Here is a 17139-nt window from a genome sequence, read left to right as displayed (position 1 = left end):
TAAATTGTGAGTGTTATGGCCGAGCAGTTGGTAAAGCTGAGTTATTTTAAAATTCCAGAGGGAATCTTTAAACAACTGTCATAACCTATGTTTTTAAGTGTTATGTTTGAGATGCGGCTCTAAATTCAGGAATCAGACCACCAGTTCTTGGGATGTTTTATATGAAACTAAATGAAACATTTTATTAAGTTGCAACACATTAAACACATATGTATGGCTACAAACTACTACTATCATAACTTTTAACAAATTCCCAACATAATCTCCATAAAGGCAACAGCAACCCATAGACTTAAACAAACACCAGGCAAAGCATTTTCACCTTACGAATTCAAAATGAGGTTCTTTTCACTTTGGTTCCTGTACAGACAGTGGTAGGTTCACAGCTGCTTTGATGTTACATTGCCTCTGCCCTGCACACACAAAACTGCTGAAGTTATACCTAGCACCGCTCACTGAATGAAAATTCTCATTGATTCATCAGCCTCTTTGAATTCCACCTTTTAACAATAAAACCCCACTCATAGTACCAATTTTATTAGTAATATAAACATATTACTTGGTATCTGCTAGGTAGGTGTCAGTTTTCATCCCACTTCTTGAATATTCTATTCAAAAAATGCAAATACACTCTCTCTCTCTTACATATCAAAACTAGTACACATCAAAGCACCCAGACTAGATAGCTTTAATCCAATTCAGACACACCCACAGGCTAAACCTCTATTTTAAAAGAAAAAATATTTTCCCATAATATTATATACATTAATAGTGTAGGAGGAAAGCCTTAGACTACAGGATCAAAAACAAAAATAGCTGGAAAAACTCAGCAGGTTTGACAGCATCTGCGGAGAGGAACACAGTTAACGTTTCGAGTCCGTATGACTCTTCATCAGAACTAAGAAATATAGAAATGAGGTGAAATATAAGCTGGTTGAGGGGGGCGGGACAGGTACAGCTGGATAGAGGGCGAGTGATAGGTGGAGGCAAAGAAGAGATTGCCAAAGATGTCATAGTCAAAAGGACAAAGAGGGGTTGACAGTGGTGATATTAGCTGAGGAATGTGCCAATATCACCACCGTCAATACCCATTTGTCCTTTTGTCTATGACATCTTTGGCAATCTCTTCTTTGCCTCCATCTATCACTGGCCCTCTATCCAGCTCTACCTGTCCCATCTCCCTCAACCAGCTTATATTTCAAAAGCAAAAAACTGCGGATGCTGGAAATCCAAAACAAAAATAAAAATACCTGGAAAAACTCAGCAGGTCTGACAACATCTGCGGAGAGGAACACAGTTAACGTTTCAAGTCCGTATGACCCTCCTAGAGAACAGAACAAGGATGAACAAGGCAAGGGAGTACACGGTGAATGGTAGGACCCAAGGAAGTACAGAGGATCAGAGGGACCTCGGTGTGCATGTCCACAGATCCTTGAAGGCAGCGGGACAGGTAGATAAGGTGGTTAAGAAGGCATATGGGATATTTGCCTGTATTAGTCGAGGCACAGAATATAAGAGCAGGGATATTATGTTGGAGCTGTATAAAGCACTAGTTAGGCCAAATCTGGAGTACTGTGTGCATTTCTGGTTACCACACTATAAGAATAATGTGATTGTAATAGAGAGGGTGCAGAGGAGATTCACCAGGATGTTGCCTGGACTGGAGCGTTTCAGCTATGAAGAGAGACTAGATAGGCTGGGGTTGTTTTCCTTAGAGCAGAGAAGGCTGAGGGGGGACCTGGTTGAGATGTACAAAATTATGAGGGGCGTAGATAGGAAAAATCTTTTCCCCTTAGTGGAGGGGTCAATAACTAGGAGGCATAGATTTAAGTTAGGGGGCAGGAGGTTTAGAGGGGGTTTGGAAAAACCTTTTTCACCCAGAGGGTGGGGGTATCTGGAAATCACTGCCTGAAAGAGTGGTAGAGGCAGGAACCCTCACAACATTTAAGAAATATTTAGATGGACATTTGAAAAGTCATAGCATACAAGGCCATGGGCTAAGTGCAGAAAAATGGGATTAGAGTAGATAAGGGCTTGATGACCAGCCCGGACACGATGGCCTGAAGGCTGTAAAACTTTATGACTACAGGAACATAGGACTTAGGAGCAAGGGTAGGCCATTCATCCCTTCAAGCCTGCTCTACCATTCATTAAGATCATGGCTGATCTGGTTGTGGTCTTAAGTCCAATTTCCTGTCTGCTTCCCATAACCCTTGACTCCCTTGTCTATCCAAATTTTGTCTAATTCTGCCTTGAATAAATTCAATTACCCAGCCTCCACTGCTTTCTAGGGAAGAGAATTCGACAATATAATGATCCTGAGAGAAAAACAAAATTCTGTTCATCTCAAGGGAGACCTCTTATTCTTAAACTTTGTCTCCTAGTTCTAGTTTCCCTCACAAGTGGAAACGTCCTCCCAGTATCTATGTCATCATGTCCCCTCAGGATCAGCTCTCATTCTTCTAAGCTCCAATGGGTATAGGCCCAACCTGTTCAACCATTCTTCATTAGGTAAGCCCCTCTTCCCAGGAATTACTGGAGCGAACCATTGCTGAGCTGCTTCTAATGCAAAGGAGACCAAAACTGTACACAGTATTCCAGATGTGGTCTCACCAAGGTAAAACTTCCCTACTTTTATATTTTGTTCCTCTTCAACATTCCATTTGCTTTCCTAATCACTTGCTCTACCTGCATACTAACTTTTTGTGATTCATGTACCAGTACACCTAGATCCCTCGGTACCACTGAATTCTGCAAGCTTTCTCCATTTAAGCAGTATATTGCTTTCTATTCTTCTTGTCAAAGGGACAAGTTCACATTTCCCACATTATACTCCATCTGCCAATTTTTGCTCACTCATTTAACATGTCTATATCCCTTTGCAGACTCTCTACTTTCTCTTGATAACTTAGTTTCCAATCTAAGTGTCATCAACAAATTTAGCTACCATATCTTTGGACACTTCATCCAATTATTCATGTAAATAGCTGAGGCCTCAGAACTGATCTCTGTGGCATTCCATTAGTTAAAGCTTGCCAACCTGAAAAAGACCCACTTATCCCTAATCTCAGCTTCCTGTTAGCTAACCACTGCTTTATTAATGCTGATATGTTATGCATGACACCAAGTTGTCTGAAACAAAAACGAAAATACCTGGAAAAACTCAGCAGGTCTGGCAGCATCTGCGGAGAGGAACACAGTTAACGTTTCGAGTCCGAATGACCCTTCAACAGAACCCTTCTGTTGAAGGGTAATTCGGACTCGAAACGTTAATTGTGTTCCTCTCCGCAGATGCTGCCAGACCTGCTGAGTTTTTCCAGGTATTTTTGTTTTTGTTTTGGATTTCCAGCATCCGCAGTTTTTTGCTTTTATCACCATGTTGTCTGATCTTGTGTAATAATCTTTGATGTGGCACCTTATCAAATGCCTTTTGGAAATCCAAATACACCACATCTGCAGGCTCCCACCTTGCTTGTTACTTCTTCAAAGATCTCTAATAAGTTTATCAAACACAATTTCCCTTTCACACATTGACTCTGCCTGATCACATTACGGTTTTCTAAATGTCCTGCTATAACCACCTTAATAATGGATTCCAGCATTTTTCCTATGACAGATGTTAAGCTAACTGACCTGCAGTTTCCTGCTTTCTGTCTCCCTCCTTTGTTGAATAAAGGTTTTACATTTGCTATTTTCCAATCCACTGGGACACTTCCAGAACCTAAGGAGTTTTGGAAGATTATAGCTAATGTATTTACCATCTGATCCTAGGATGCAGGCCATGTGGTCCTCGGGACTTATCAGGCTTTAGGTCTAATAGTTTTCCCAGCACCTATGCTCTAGTAATGGTGATTGTTTTAAGTTCATTCCACCCATTCACATCTTGATTTTCAAGTATCCTTGGAAAGTTTTCTAAGTCTTCTACAGTGAAGACAGACAACTGTTCAACGCCTCTTCTATTTCCTTGTTTTTCGTTATCAATTCCCCAGACTCACCTTCGAAAGGGCCAATGCTTTAGTTACTATTTTTTCCTGTGTACTCCATCCTACAATGTAACTACTGTTAAGGGCCAACAAACTACTACCACAAGTGACATCACTACTACCACAAGTGACATCTCTACTCCAACTGATTTTATCTCTTGTGTGAGAATGGATTTTGAAATAAATATTTTTGGGGAATATTGTGTTATTCTGTAAAGAAGGCTGAGTGTCTGTGTATGTGACTTAATTAAGCTAGGCAAGAAATTTATAGGAGTCAGGGTGTCTGGGTGGTTTAAAACATAAAGAGGAGAGAAGTGTTAAGTTTGAGGTATAAATAAGTAAGTTACATCTAACATTTGCATTTTTAGATAAGTTGAAAGTTTGTTGAATATCAAAGGGAGTCAGAGGTGGCAAGAAACACGTTTGCATCTTGCAGGAGTTCCATAGGTAAACAAGTAGTGGGGATATTATAGTTTATTGACCTGAAAGCAAAGACAAGATAGAGACATAAAAGATTTTATATTTGGAAGGATTTGAATTTCAAAGAGGTGTGAGAACAATGGAACAGGAGATGAAAGGAAAAAATGTATTTTAAAGTTGCTGTGGAGAGCTCAGGAAGAGATAGTTAGCGTTGTTTGAGCTGTTGAGCTATTGTTGGAGCTCTGGGTTGGGCAAGGATGCTGTTTGAACCAGTCATCCAGTCAAGCCAGAAAAGTCTTGGGCTGCAACAAGCAGTTTTATTCTGAAATAAATTCCACCACAGAGTGGAAGAGGATAGAAATCACGTGGTATGCCTTTATTGCAGCTACACCAGTTTGCCTTGTGCAATATTACTGGATTTTAGTTATACTTAACATCTATAAGGGCGTATTACCTGGAGATGTTATCTGTGGGTCTAACCAAGTAGAGTGTCTTTTTGGTGAATGTTTTGTAAGACTAACCTTAATTGTGCAACTGTAATCTTGTGTGCTTAAGTTTTCTTTTATTCTGGTTAATAAACCTTTTACTTTTAATTTTTAAAATCCCAAGTGTTACTGGACCTCTTACTTCTGAAATCGGTACATCATCTTCTCGTTTTCAAAATACAAAAGAAAGGGTATGGCCTGTAAGCCAAGTTTCCCTCTGGGATTTGGTTTGCACAGAAATTAACACAGGCTATGGTCATAACATGTGCTTTTTCGAGGTAAGGTCATCTCTCACTACTGTACTAATGGCATCCTTACAACAGAGCTACCCTACCTTCTTTCCAAGCTTCCCACCTTTTCAAAATGTTAAATACCCTTCAATATTCAGGTCCCAGCCTTGGTCACCCTACACCCATGTCTCTGTGGTGGCTATCAGGTCATACATATTTGTTTCTATCTGTGTTAACAATTTATCCATTTCATTACGAATGCTGCGTACATTCAGATATAAAGCATTTAACTCTGTCTTTTTACAATTTTTGGCCTTATCTGCTGGTGTAATCTTAAGTTTGCATTTTCTGTCCCTTCCTGAAACACTCTGGTTATCATTACCTAAATTGCTACCCAGCTCTACTACCTTGTTGTTTCCCTTTGGTTTACTACACCTCCTCTTGCATGATCCCTTCTCCCCACTATTTAGTTTAAAGCCCTCTCTTCCACCCTAGTTACATGACTCGACAGAACACTGGTCTCAGCACGGTTCAGGTGAAGCCCATTCCAAAGGTACAGCTCCTACTTTCCCCAGTACTGCTACCAATGCCCCATGAATCAAAACCCATTTCTCCCACAGCAGTCTTTGAGCCACACATTCATCTCTCTATCTTATTTACCTACGCCAATTTGCTCGTGGCTCAGGTAATAATCCAGAGGTTATGACCTTTGGTTCTGCTTTTCAATTTAGCCCTTAGCTGCTCATAATCCACAAGCAGAACCACTTTCCTGGTCCTGCAATAATTGGATCCGCTCCATCCCACTGCAAATTCTTCCCCAACCCTGAGCATATGTCCCAAACCCTGGCACCGGGCAGGAAATACAGCTGGCTGGACTCATGCTCTCAGCTGCTTTGTCTATTTCGCTGACTATATTGTCTGCTACTACCACTACATTCCTTTTTTACTCTCCCTGTTTGAATGGTTTCCTGTACCATGGTGCCATGGTAAGTTTTCTCATCCAACTTGCAGCCCCTGCTTTCATCCACACAAGCTGCAAGAACCTTGTGGATAATTGCAAGGGCTGAGGCTCCTCCATTTCTACATTCTTGATCCCCTTACCTGCCTCACTTGCAGTCAGATGACCCTAGCCTAAGAGGTGTGACCGCCTCCTCAATAAAGTGTCCTAACAACTCCCCCCCAATCCCCAATACATTGTAGTGTCCACAGCTCGGCCACCAGCTCAATGAATCTGAGCCGCAGCTCCTGAAGCCACACTTATTGCAGACGTGTTTGTCCTGGATCATACTGGCATCCAGAACTCCCACATTCTGCAGTCGCAACACATCAACTGCCCTGCCATCTTTGTTATGTATTAATTCATTTATTATTCTTAATTTGCAATGAATAAACGCAGCAACTAATAGCTTTACTGCAAATAGGAGACCTCTACCACTAATAAAGCTTTACAATTAGTTCAGGAAGCAGCAGCAGCAGCAGGGCTTTAGCAGCAGGAAGTGAGAGTTTAACACGGGAATCAGAGAGAGCTGCAGGGCTTCAAAAGGAGGAGCAGAGAGCGAGAGTTCACCTTGAGAAACAGTGAGAGCAGCTGGGCTATTGTAACTAGTTTTTAGTCAGAACCAGCATTTAAAAAGAAAAATTGAGGTGTGATACCAGAAGGAGGCAGGTAGGTGATTGATTGGTGAGTATACATTGGGTTTATTCATTTATCTTTCAAAACTGGTAAGTTATTAGTAATTGAAAGGTTTTGTTAGTGGTAGTAAGGATAACAAATAGTAGTAAATGTTATTGAGAGCAGTGGAGCTCATTAATAATAAATTGATTAAGGTAAATAATAGCAATAACAAGGTTATTAATCAATAAATATCAGAATACCAGGGTTGCTTCAGCCTCAAGTGTGCACATACTGTGCAAAGTGGGAACTCCATGTCATTTCCTATGTCCTGGATAACCATTTGTACAGCAAGTGTCATCAGTTGTAACAGCCGGAGCTCCAGGTTTCAGATCTTGAGCAGCAGCTATTGGCACTCCATGAGGTTGACAGCTTTGTGGATAGCACATTTATAGATGTGGTCACCTCGCAGTTTAAGAGTATACAGGGAGACAGGGAAGGGTCAGCACGTGATAGTCAAAAAAGAACAGGCAGGAGAGTACAGGAGTCCCGAGTGCTTCCCACTCTCTGACCAGTATTCAGTTATAAATACTGATGAGAGTGATGGTTTCACTTGGCAAGTGCAGCCAGGGCCAAGTCCATGGCATCAAAGGTGGCTCAACTGTACAGGAAGGGGTATAAGGAAGTCTGGAAGAGTAATAATAAGTTATTTGATGGTTAGGGGAATAGATTGGCTTTTCTGTGGCCATTGACATGAATCTAGAATGGTGGGTTGCCTCCCTGATGCCAGGGTCCAAGGATGTCACTGAGCAGCTGCAAAGCACCCTGAGAGGGGAATGTGAACAGCCAGCAGTCGTGGTCCATATTGGTACAAATGACATAGGTAGAAAGAGGGATGTGGTCCTACAGTCAGAAGTTAGGAAGCTAGGTTTGGAATTAGCAAGCAGGGCCTCAAAACTCGTCATTTCTGGATTACTCCCAGTGCCATGCACTAGTGAGCATAGAAATAGCAGGTTGGAGCAGATGAATATGTGGCTGGAGAGATGGTGCAGGAAGGAGGGTTCCTGGGGTATTGGAATCAGTTCTGGGGGAGGTGTGATCTGCACAAGCCGGATGGTTTGCACCTCAAAAAGAACAGGAGGAATGTTCTTGCTGGGGGGTTTGTTAGTGCTGTTGGGCAGGGCTTAAGCTAGTTTGGCAGGGGTGGGGGGTAGGATGAGGGTGAATTCAGATGAGACAAAATCAGAAGTGGAAATGGAAGGCAGAAGGTAAGTGAATGAGTCTGGAAGGCAGAGGGAACAAAGGTTAGAAAACTTAAAAGAAAGCTTGGCAGTGCTCAAGGGTATATACTTCAATGCAAGGAGTATAGCAAATAAAACAGATGAGCTGAGAGCACAGATGGAAATGTGGCAGTATGGTATCATAGCTATCACAGAAACATGGCTTAAAGAGTTATGGAGAGGAGAGTTACAGTGATTCACTAGAACAGATCAGATCTAAGTTCAGCAGTCCTGCCACATCCAGCTATGAATGGTGGTGGACAATTAAACAACTCACTGGAGGAGGTGGCTCCACAAATATTCCATTCCTAAATGATGGAGGAGCCCAGCATATTAGTGCAAAAGATAAGGCTGAAACATTCGCAACAATCTTCAGCCAGAAGTGCCGAGTGAATGATCCATCTCAGTCTCCTCCGGGGGTCCTCAGCATCACAGATGCCAGCTATCAGCCAATTCAATTCACTTCACATGATATTAAGAAAAGGCTGAGGACCCTGACAATATTCTGACAATAGTGCTGAAGACTTGTGCTCCAGAGCTTGCCGTGCCTCTAGCCAAGCTGTTCCAGTACAGCTACAACACTGGCATCTACCGGCTATGTGGAAAATTGCCCAGGTATGTCCTGTACACAAAAAGCAGGACAAGTCCAACATGGCCAGTTATTGTCCCATTGGTCTACTCATGATCATCAGTAAAATGATGGAAAGGGTCATCAACAGTGCTATCAAGCGGCACTTGTTTAGCAATAACCTGCTCACTGATGCTCAGTTTGGGTTCCATCTGGGTCACTCAGCTCCTGACCTCATTACAGTCTTGGTTCAAAAATGGATAAAAGAGCTGAACTCCCGAGGTGAGGTGAGAGTGACTGCCCTTGACATCAAGGCAGCATTTGACTGAATGTGGCATCAGGAGCCCTGGCAAAACTGAAGTCAGTGGGAATCAGGGGGGAAACTCTCCACTGGTTGGAGTCATACCTAGCACAAAGGAAGACAGTTGTGGTTGTTAGAGGTCAATCATCTCAGCTCCAGGACATCACTGCTGGAGTTCCTCAAGGTAGTGTGTGAGGCCCAACCATCTTCAGCTGCTTCATCATGACCTTCCTTCCATCATAAGGTCAGAAGTGGAGATATTCGCTGCTGATTGCAGTGCTCAGCCACATTCATGACTCCTCAGATACTGAAGCAGTCCATATCCAAATGCAGCAAGACATGGACAATATCCAGGCTTGGGATGACAAATGGCAAGTAACATTCATGCCACACAAGTGTCAGGCAATGACCATCTCCAAGAAGAGAGAATCCGACCATTGCCCCTTGACGTTCAATTGCAACACCATCACTGAATACCCCACTATCAACATCCTGGGGGTTACCATTGACCAGAAACTGAACTGGACTAGCCATATAAATACTGTGGCTACAAAAGCAGGTCAGAGCCTAGGGATCCTGCGGCAAGTAACTCACCTCCTGACCCCCCAAAGCCTGTCCGCCATCTACAAGTCACAAATCAGGAGTGTGATGGAATATGAGGGGGATCTCATAGAAACCTATAAAATTCTAACAGGACTAGACAGGGTAGATGCAGGAAGGATGTTCCCGATGGTGGGGGAGTCCAGAACCAAGGGTTACAGTCTGAGGATATGGGGTAGACTATTTAGGACTGAGATGAAGAGAAATTTCTTCACCCAGAATGTGGTGAGCCTGTGGAATTCGTTACTACAGAAAATAGTTGAGACCAAAACATTGTATGTTTTCAAGAAGGAGTTAGATATAGCTCTTGGGGTGAAAGGGATCAAAGGCTGTGGGGAGAAAGTGGGAGCAGGCTATTGAGTTGGATGATCAGCCATGATCATAATGAATGGCGGAGCAGGCTTGAAGGGCCGAATGGCCTACGCCTGCTCCTAGTTTCTATGTTTCTAATGTGCTCCACTTGCCTGGATGAGTGCAGCTCTAACAACACTCAAGAAGCTTGACACCATCCAGGTCAAAGCAGCCGCTAGATTGGCACCCCTTGCACAAGCATTCACTCCCTGCACCACTGACTCACAGTAGCAGCAGTGTGTACCATCTATAAGATGCACTGCAGGAACTCACCAAGGTTCTAAGATAGAACCTTCCAAACCCAAGACCGCCACCATCTAGGACAAGGGCAGTAGATACATAGGGTCACCATCACCTGAAAGTTGCCCTTTAAGGCACTCACCACCCTGACTTGGAAATATATCACCATTACTTCGCTGTTGCTGGGTCAAAATCCTGGAACTTCCTCACTAACAGCACTGTGGGTATACCTACACCACATGGACTGCAGCGGTTCACTACCACCTTCTCAAGGGCAATTAGGGATGGGCAATAAATGCTGGCCCAGCCAGCAACACATCACGTAAATGAATTTAAAAAACATCTGTAAACACACATTTTCTGCTTCATCTTACTCTCTTTCTTTCAACTTCCAGTCAACTCCAGCCGTGATGTTACGTGTCAATATTTTTTTCATACTCGCTCTTTGCTTTCCTAATTTCCTTTTTAATTCCACCCCTGCGCTTTAGATACTCCTCATGGCTCTCTGCACTATTGAGTTCTCTGACATTAGCTTGCCTTCTTTGACTTACTCTACTCTATATGCTTTTTGACATCCTAATTTGGGTGTCCCATACTTGGGAGCATATTTGTTCTGAACTCTTTCTATCCCTTCTTTGAACTTCTCCCATTGCTCTGACACTGGCTATGGAAATAGTGGATGCGTTGGTTGTCATCTTCCAAAATTCTGTGGATTTTGGAACAGTCCCGGCAGATTGGAGGGTGGCAAATGTAACCCCACTATTTAAAAAAGGAGGGAGAAAACAGCGAATTACAGACTGGTTAGCCTAACATCAGTAGTAGGGAAAATGCTAGAGCCTATTTTAAAGGATGTGATAACAGGACACTTAGAAAATATTAATGGGATTAGACAAAGTCAGCATGGATATATGAAAGGGAAATCATGTTTGACAAATCTAATGGAGTTTTTTTGAGGACGTAACTAGCAGAATAGATAAGAGAGAACCAGTGGATGAGGTGTATTTTGATTTTCAGAAAGTTTTGATAAAGTCCCACAAAAGAGCTTAGTGTGTAAAATTAAAGCACATGGGATTGGGGGTAATATATTGGCATGGATTGAGAATTGGTTAGCAGACAGGAAACAGAGAGTAGGAATAAATAGGTCTATTTCAGAGTGGCAGGGACTAGTGGGGTACCGCAGAGATCAGTGCTTGGGTCCCAGCTATTCACAATATATATCAATGACTTGGATGAAGGAACCAAATGTAATATTTCCAAGTTTGCTGATGACAGCAAACTTGGTGGAAATGTGAACAATGGGGAGGACATTAAGAGGCTGAAGGCGTTTTAGACAAGTTGAGCGAGTGGCAAATACATGGCAGATGCAGTATAACGTGGATAAGTGTGAAGTTATCCACTTTGGTAGGAAAAACAGAATGGCAGAGTATTATGTAAATGGTGATAGATTGGGAAATGTTGATGTACAAAGGGACCTGCGTGTCCTTGTACACCAATCACTAAAAGCAAGTATGCAGATGCAACAAGCAGTTAAGGTGGCAAATGGTATGTTGGCCTTAATTGCAAGATTACAGGGGCAAAGATGTCTTACTGCAGCTGTACAGGGCCTTGGTGACACCATACCCGGAGTATTGTGTGCAGTTTAGGTCTCCTTACCTCAGAAAGGATATACTTGCCATAGAGGGAGTGCAGCGAAGGTTCACCAGACTGATTCCTGGGATGGCAGGATTGTTGTATGAGGAGAGATTGGGTCGACTATCCCTGTATTCACTAGAGTTTAGAAGAATGAGAGGGGATCTCATTGAAACATATAAAATTCTGACAGGGTTGGATAGACTGGATGCAGGGATGATGTTTCCTCTGGCTGGGGGATCTGGAACAAGGGGTCACAGTCTGAAGATACAGGGTAGGCCATTTAGGAGAGATGAGGACAAACCTTTTTACTCAGAGGGTGGTGAACCTGTGGAATTCTCTACCAGAAGGCTGTGGAGGCCAAGTCACTGAATATATTTAAGAAGGAAATAAATAGATTTCTAAACTCTAAAGGGTTACGGAGAGAGAGAGGGAGTATGGCGTTGAGATAGAGGATCAGCCATGTTCATATTGAATGGTGGAGCAGGCTCGAAGGGCCGAATGACCTACTCCTGCTCATATTTTCTATGTTTCTATCTTTTGTTGGGCTTGGTAGGTAGCAGCTAAAAAATATTCTCACCAATGCATTCTAAGAATTTTGCAGACTTTGTACCTTTTCCACTGATTTTATTCCAGCTAATATTAGGTCGTTGAAATCCCCTGCTATTGCATTCCTTTTGTTTCCCCATTTCTGTCTCCCTTTCACTGTTTGGTAGTCTTTTGTACACTCTCAGCAATGACTGCCCCCTCTTTATTCCTTAGTTCAACACATATGGTTGGTTCTAATGAAATATTAACTCTGCTTCTTCTTCCAGAGATGCTGCCACACCTGCTGAGTATTTCCAGCATTTTCTGTTTTATTTCAACCCTTAAAGCATCTTTTGATAGTCCTTCTAGCAAATTGTTCACCCTCAACTGTGACTGTTACACTGCACAAAGCCCTGCACTTAGATCCATGAGACTGGGATGGACCTCCATAGCTTGGCCACCCGAGCTGCTGGGTTTGGTAGAAAGACCATCACCCTGTCTGCTGAGGGAGGGGGAGAGGGGGCTGACCCTCACTCTGTCCGCTCAGGGGATGGGGCTGACCCTCACTCTGTCCACTCAGAGGATGGGGGCTGACCTTCACTCTGCCCACTCAGGGGATGGGGGCTGACCCTCACTGTCCACTCAGGGGATGGGGGCTGACTCTCACTCTGTCCACTCAGGGGATGGGGGCTGACCCTCACTCTGTCCACTCAGGGGATGGGGGCTGACTCTCACTCTGTCCACTCAGGGGACGGGGGCTGACCCTCACTCTGTCCACTCAGGGGATGGGGGCTGACCCTCACTCTGTCCACTCAGGGGACGGGGGCTGACCCTCACTCTGTCCACTCAGGGGATGGGGGCTGACCCTCACTCTGTCCACTCAGGGGATGGGGGCTGACCCTCACTCTGTCCACTCAGGGGATGGGGGCTGACCCTCGCCCTGTCCACTCAGGGAACGGGGGCTGACCCTCGCCCTGTCCACTCAGGGGACGGGGGCTGACCCTCACTCTGTACCGAGGTGGGGCTGGGCTCACCCAGAACACTTGCTGGGTTGTTGGGAAAGAGCAGCTGTTTGACGGAGTCGACACAGACGCGCTGAGCCGGGCGGCCTCCCCGCCCCCCTGGCCCCCTCCCCAGCCCCTGCGCCATATCCTTGTGGAGCCGTCAGGCCTCAGCCTCAGGGGCCGCACCGCAACCAAACCTGATGGTGAGGCCCCGCCCATAACCCGCAACTAGAAACAGAACCTCGCTCTCTGATTGGTCCACGCAGCTGTCAATCACTGCCCAGCATCAAGTTCGGTTGAGGCTCCATTTATTTCTCAACAAGAAGCTTCCCCGCCAGCAGCGCTTACCTCTCAATGACATTGCAGTCCGGACACACCCTTTACAAAGTGGGACATATTAAGCTTTCTTCCCTCTCATCCTTGAATTGATTTTGGAAACAGTCGGAGTTTAAACCCCACCCCCAGCCGCGACGTGGTTCCCAAGGCGACCAATGACGCAAAGCGAGTGATATATCACGTGCCACCACTGGCGGAATGCGCATGCGTGATACCTGGCAGCAAGTTGGGTTGTTGAGTGAGGATTGGTTGAGAGCCAGCGTTGCTGCAGCAACTGGATGGCTGGAGGCCCAAAAATTGGATGTAATGGACGGTGCAAAGTTCCAGCACATACATAACTGATGCATTACCTTTCTGCTTTTGTATCCTTTTGCAATAAACCATAACATTTTATTAGCTTTCCTAATTACTTGCTGTAACTGTACTAGGACACCCAGATCCCTCTGCATCTTAGAGCTCTGCAATCTCTCACCATTTAGATAATAGGTTTTTTTTATTCTTCCTGTCAAAATGGTTAATTTCACATTTCGGACATTAATTTCCATTTGCCAGATCTTTGTCCACTCACCTAACCTCTATGTCCCTTTGCAGCCTCCTTATGACTTCTTCACAACTTACTTTCCTAATTTTCTTTGTAACATCAGTAAATTTAGCAACTATACCCTTGGTCCCTTCATCCAAGTCATTTATATAAATTGTAAAAAATTGAGGCCCCAGCACTGATCCCTGTGGCACACCACTCGTTACATCTTACCAACCAGAAAATGACCCATTTATGTCCACCCTTAGTTTCCTGTTAGTTAGCCAATCTCCTATCCATACCAATATGTTACCCACTACACCATGAGCTTTTAATTTTCCAGAATAACCTTTGATATGGCACCTTCTCAATCGCCTTTTTGAAATCTAAGTACAGTATATCCACCAGTTCCCCTTTATCCACAGCACATGTTACTTCTTCAAAGAACTCCAACAAATTGGTTAAACATGATTTCCCTTTCAGAAAACCATGTTGACTCTGCCTGATTACCTTGAATTTTTCTAAGCATACTGTTATAACATCTTTAGTAATAGCTTCTAACATTTTCCCTATGACAGATGTTAAGCTAAGTGGCCTGTAGTTTCTTGCCTTCTGTCTCCTTCCCTTTGTCAATAAAGGAATTACATTTGCTATTTTCCAATCTAATGGAACCTTCCCCGAATCTAGGGAAGTTTGGAAAATTAAAATCAACGTATCAACTATCTCACTAGCCACTTTGGTTAAGATTCTAGGATTAGGTCTGTCAGGACCTGGGGACTTGTCAGCCCGCAGCTCCAACAATGTGCTCAATACCAATTCCCTGGTGATTGTTGTCGCGGAAAAAACAGAGTGAACTCTCAGACCCTGGAGGCTTATCTAGGAAGTCTTTATTAAAGTCGTGATATCACGGAGAGCCTAGTCGCATACAATGGAGTGAACCAGTCTCTGACTAACACCTCTTTACACACATAGACATAGCAAAAGGTTCATGACAGAAACTTGGGCAATTACAATAGTTTCAAATGGCTTCAAAGGATAGCAATCAGTGTTAATGATTTAACAGTTAGACAGGACAATGTCAATGGTTTAGCAAATAGACAGGACAATGACGATGGTTCAGCAAATAGATAGTGCTAATTGGTTACATATCTTGGGCAATGCACACACAATAGTTTTTTTTAGGTTTTGCCACCGTATCTGACATCCGGAGCCCCTTAGTCTGGGAAGGTAGCTCTGGCCCTTTGATTTGCTAATTTATGTGCTGGCTGCGTGACTGTTTGGGGACATTCTACAATAATTTCATTATACATGTATTTTAAGTTTATTTCTCTCACAAGTATAGGTATATTTTATTTAACAATTGTACGTGTATTTTATTTCATTCAGAATTGTACGTGTATATTATTTCATTCATAATTATACGTGTATTTTATTTCATTCACAATTATACGTGTATTTCATTTCATTCACAATTATACATGTATTTTATTCCTTCATAGTTTGCCTCTGTTTTGCTCTGTTTGGCTCTGTTTGGCTCTGTTTTGCTCTGCTTGGCTCTGTTTGGCTCTGTTGGGCTTTGTTTGGCTCTGTTCAGCATTGTTTGGCTCTGTTTTGCTCTGTTTGGCTCTCTTTGGCTCTGTCTGGCTTTGTTTTATTTTGTTTGGCTCTGTTTTGCTGTGTTTGGCTATGTTTGGCTCTGTTTGGCTCTGTTCGGCTCTGTTTTGCTTTGTTTGGCTCTGTTTTGCTCTGTTTGGCTCTCTTTGGCTCTGTCTGGCTCTGTTTTGACCTGTTTGGCTTTCTTTGGCTCTGTCTGGCTCTGTTTTGCACTGTTTGGCTCTGTTGGGCTTTGTTTGGCTCTGTTTTGCTCTGTTTGCCTCTAATTTGCTCTGGTTGGCTCTGTATTGCTCTGGTTGGCTCTGTATTGCTCTGTTTGGCTCTGTTTGGTTCTGTTTTGCTCTGTTTTGCTCTGTTTGGCTCTGTTTTGCCCTCTATGGCTCTGTTTGGCTCTGTTCTGCTATGTTTGGCCTTGTTTTGCTCTGTTTTGCTCTGTTCAGCTCTCGTTGGCTCTGTTTGGCTCTGTTTGTGTCTGGTTGGAACTGTTCAGCTCTGTTTTGCTCTGCTTGACTCTGTGTTGCCCTGCTGTGCTCTATTTGGCTCTGTTCGGCTCTGATTGGCTCTCTTTGGCTCTGTTTTGCTTTGTTCGGCTCTGTTAGGCTATGTGTCGCTCTGTTAGGCTCTGTTTGGCTGTGTTTGGCTCTGTTTTGCTCTGTTCAGTTCTGTTTGGCTCTGTTTTGCTCTGCTTTGCTTTGTTTGGCTCTGTTGGGCTTTGTTTGGATCCGTTTGACTCTGTTTGGCTCTGTTGTGCTCTGACTGGCTCTGATTTGCTCTGTTTGTCTCTGTTTGGCTCTGATTTGCTCTGTTTGGCTCTGTTCTGCTCTGTTTGTCTCTGTTTGGCTCTGTTTTGCTCTGTTTGGCTCTGTTTGCATCTGTTTTGCTCTGCCTGGCTCTGTTGTGCTCTGTTTGGCTCTGTTTTGCCTTGTTTGGCTCTGTTTCGCTTTGTTCTGCTCTGTTAGGCTCTGTTTGGCTATGGTTTCTTCTTTTTGGTTCTGTTTGGCTCTGTTTGGCTCTGTTTGGCTCTGTTTTGCTCTGTTTCACTCTGTTTTGCTCTGTTATGCTCTGTTTCACTCTGTCTGGCTCTGTTTACAAAAACAGAACTACCTGGAAAAACTCAGCAGGTCTGGCAGCATCAGTGGAGAAGAAATCAGTTAACGTTTCGAGTCTTCATGACTCTTCGGCAGAACTGAGTGTAGTTAGGAAAGGGGTGAAATATAAGCTGGTCTAAGGTGGGGGGATGGGGGGAGAGAGAAGTTGAGGATGTGGTGATTGTGGAGATAAGCAAGCAGTGATAGGAGCAGATAATCAAAAGATGTCACAGACAAAAGGATCAAAGAGGTGTTGAAGGTGGTGATATTGTCTAAGAAAAGTGCTAATTAAGAATGGAAGACAGGATACTCAAGGTACAGCTCTAGTGGGGGTGGGATGGAAAGACTAA

The 17139-nt window shown here is 43.7% G+C and overlaps 1 protein-coding gene across 1 annotated transcript in view; it reads right to left on the bottom strand.

Annotated features, from left to right (window-relative positions):
- Positions 1 to 13706, bottom strand: part of ubxn10 (UBX domain protein 10) — a 38138-nt gene extending 24432 nt beyond the window's left edge. Inside the window, exon 1 of the mRNA XM_078559221.1 lies at positions 13580 to 13706. The gene's annotated coding sequence lies outside the window, so the exon portion shown is untranslated. The remainder of the gene's footprint in view (positions 1 to 13579) is intronic.
- Between the last annotated feature and the right edge of the window lie 3433 nt (positions 13707 to 17139).

The sequence above is a fragment of the Cetorhinus maximus genome, chromosome 15 (genome assembly GCF_964194155.1).
Source record: "Cetorhinus maximus chromosome 15, sCetMax3.hap1.1, whole genome shotgun sequence".
Lineage (NCBI taxonomy): Eukaryota > Metazoa > Chordata > Chondrichthyes > Lamniformes > Cetorhinidae > Cetorhinus > Cetorhinus maximus.
Note: the sequence above shows the minus strand (reverse complement) of the source record. Positions and strands in the feature narration are given on the sequence as shown.